This window comes from Hylobates moloch, unplaced genomic scaffold (assembly GCF_009828535.3).
Source record: "Hylobates moloch isolate HMO894 unplaced genomic scaffold, HMol_V3 SCAFFOLD_7996, whole genome shotgun sequence".
Lineage (NCBI taxonomy): Eukaryota > Metazoa > Chordata > Mammalia > Primates > Hylobatidae > Hylobates > Hylobates moloch.
In genome coordinates this window covers 1-3,012 of record NW_026660271.1, presented here as the reverse complement: position 1 = coordinate 3,012, position 3,012 = coordinate 1, and the positions used below count along the sequence as shown (strand labels likewise).

Below are 3,012 nucleotides of genomic sequence, written 5' to 3'. Positions count from 1 at the left end.
AGGAAATTGTATCTGTTACCTAACAAAAGGATTAGCTTAAAAAAAATTGAGTTTCACGAAGTTAAAACAAGTTAAGCAGCATAGTATTAAAAAAAGAAAAGAAACATTACATTCATCCAGCCATTAAATGGTAAATAAGTACAACGAGTTTCACACCCTATATTGCGTAAGGCAATGTGCAAAAGAACCACTTGAAGAAAAAGAGGAAGCAAGAGATATGAGGATAATATGCTTGGCATACTTTCAAAATACATTCTATAATATAGTTGCTTATTAACAAGTAGCACTCCTGATTATTTCACTAGAGCCAAACTTCTTTATTTTCTGTCCAACACCAAGAGAAAATGCTGGAGAAATTACCTCCTTGATGAGCAGTTTCCAAATTGGTGTAACTTCAACATCAATAGTATTAGGCCCACATATTAACCTCCTGTAGAAAGAAATCACAGATCACTCTGTCACAAATAATAAAATTAAAACTGACTCCTCACCTATTCAGAAAAAGGTCTACTCCATGTTCACTTTCTCACTTGTGAGACCAACATAAGTCTCCCTTGTTATATACCATTCTGATCCTTCTCAAAATAATGGGAGGTGAGGGTTCCCAGTTGCAAAAATGATAAATATGACCATATTGCTTCTAGAACGATATTCTTCCCAAGGTCTAAATATTTCTCTAAATAGTATTTTGGGTATTTAATATTAAATATTGTCTCACTAAGTACTTTCAGGATTGGCATGTTCCCAACTCTGTCTCTCCTCAATTCCGGTTTTATTACTGTAAGACAGTGAGGTAGTTAAGAGAAATCACTTTTATTGATAAGGAAATGCTGTTTCTACTTTCCTATCGCTATTTAGAAGTTCTGGAAAACTTCAGAATGTATTTAAATGTGAGTGGAAAGGTTCTGTGATCTAAAAAATAGCTCTACACACACAATTGTTCCGCTTTTTGATTCAGTGTCTCTAAACCCCAGAGATGTGTTTCTTTGATGATGCAGAGGAAAGACATTTTATGAGTTAGGTTACTGCTGAAAACACTAGCCGCTTTCTCTGTGTCTTCCACCTCGATGCTCAGATTAAACAGCTTGGTGAAATGTATGAGAGCAGGGCTTCTCAGACTTTAATGTTTACATAGATCACTTGGTGATATTGCTAAAATAAAGATTCTGATTCAATGGGATGCAAAGTGGTCTGAGATCCTGCAGTTCTAACAAGCTCCCAGGTGACGCTGATTCTAATAGGCTCTACATCTCTTCAAAGTACTAGAAATGGGGAAGGGGGAAGCATGTGAGTCATGGAAACTTAGAACAGCAAGGCCTTTAAAGAGTCTTTCTCCCCCTGTCCCCCTGTCTATGATTGGGAAACAAAGGCCCAGAGAAGAAAAGATATTTGTTCAAAGCCCACAGACTCTTGACATACCAGTGCCCTCCCCTAAACCTCTCTCCTCTGCCTAATAACTGATCTGGAAATGTGGAGCTACACATCTCGCATGGTGTTCTGCTGCTGCTCTGTGGTTCTTACTTAACTGCGTTATCATGGTCTAATATGTATTTCTTGATTATAACCTAAACTGGCTCAACTTTATATTATAATAACCTTGAGAAACATTGTATGGAGTAGAAAGAGCATTACATCTGCAGTCAGGAGTGTGGGACTCAGTTCTTCCGCTACTAATTCCCATCTGTGTGACCTCGTTCTGGCCATGAAACCCCTCTGAGCCTCAGATTTCTCATTTGTTGTATGCAAATGGTGATAATGTCTGTTCTACCTGCCCCATAAGGTTGCTCTGAAGATGATGTAATATAATGTATGTGAAAGATTTAATTTAATAATACTAAATAGAGCATTACAATATTTTCTGATATGAATCCATTAAGATAACTATTTATTAGCTGTCTATTTGGCTAACTGATAATAATGCTTTTGAGCTAGTATAGGCAATAATATGCATGGTACCTAATCTCCTGTTCTTCTCTTGTCAAGCCTGATCCAAATTTTTGATGTATCTTGGCAGAACTGAGCCAGTCTTCCAAAGAGCTAAAATAATAATAATGAAAAGAACATATTTAGCAATAATATTTTTGAGATAACATTTTTCTTCTTTGGCTGTACTCACTAAAACAACTTACCCAATTTTCTGGAACTGTCCTTCTAAGTAGTTCCAAACATATCTTATTTTCTGCACTTTTATGCATCTCACCTGCAAAAGAAAAGTACTAAGAAAACCTCTAGTTTGAGGATCAGAGAATAAACAGCAACCCAGTGGCTAAAGAAGTATTTGTTTGAAAAGCAAAGATAAGACTCTAACATACTTATTTAGATTTTATCCTTTTCTAACTTACCCTTTGCTTTTCTACCATACAAATGGTATTCTTTTTTTTTTTCCCCCTGTCCCCAGGCTGGATCATGGCCGACGGCAACCCTCCGGTTCACCATTCACCCTCACCTCCTGCTGGGATTACAAGCGTGAGCCACCGTGCCCAGCCGGTATTCTTTACTAGAAGTCATCATTCAATCAACATGTATCATGGACCTACTATATAGAAAAATATATATGAATAAAACTTAGTCTCTGCATTCTACTACTTTATAAACTAAGAAGGAAAAAATTCTAAAAAAAGGCATACAGTCCAATATGTACATGTCAAAAAAATAAAAACATAATAACATAAAAAAACGGTCTGGAAGTGCTGCAGACATAAAGAGAGAGAAGATGATGGAAGGCATCATGATAGAGATGATGTATGAGTTACAGTGTTGAAGGACTGGAAGACTTATACTCAGATGAGAAAATAGAAAGTATTTTAAAGAGATTGTTCACAAGTTAGTTTGGGGGAAGAAGGCAAATGAGCATGCCTGTTTGTAGAATGAAGAATGAAGCTAGAAAGATAAACTGAAACCAAAGTATTGATACAGGAGTTAAGAAGAAATTACTTAGGCAGATAATGAGGTCACAGAAGTCCTTGGTAAGGTTTTCTTTTTAATGAAAAGCAGTGCCCAATCATTTTCCTT

General features: G+C 36.4%; 1 long non-coding RNA gene across 1 annotated transcript; it reads right to left on the bottom strand.

Moving 5' to 3' along the window:
* Nucleotides 1–218: 218 nt before the first annotated feature.
* LOC116465670 (uncharacterized) lies at nt 219–2,342 on the bottom strand. Its single transcript, XR_004247243.2, has 3 exons — nt 2,130–2,342; nt 1,957–2,037; nt 219–430 (listed from the first exon to the last, which is right to left on the bottom strand). It is a non-coding gene; the product is annotated as an uncharacterized LOC116465670 (long non-coding RNA).
* Between the last annotated feature and the right edge of the window lie 670 nt (nt 2,343–3,012).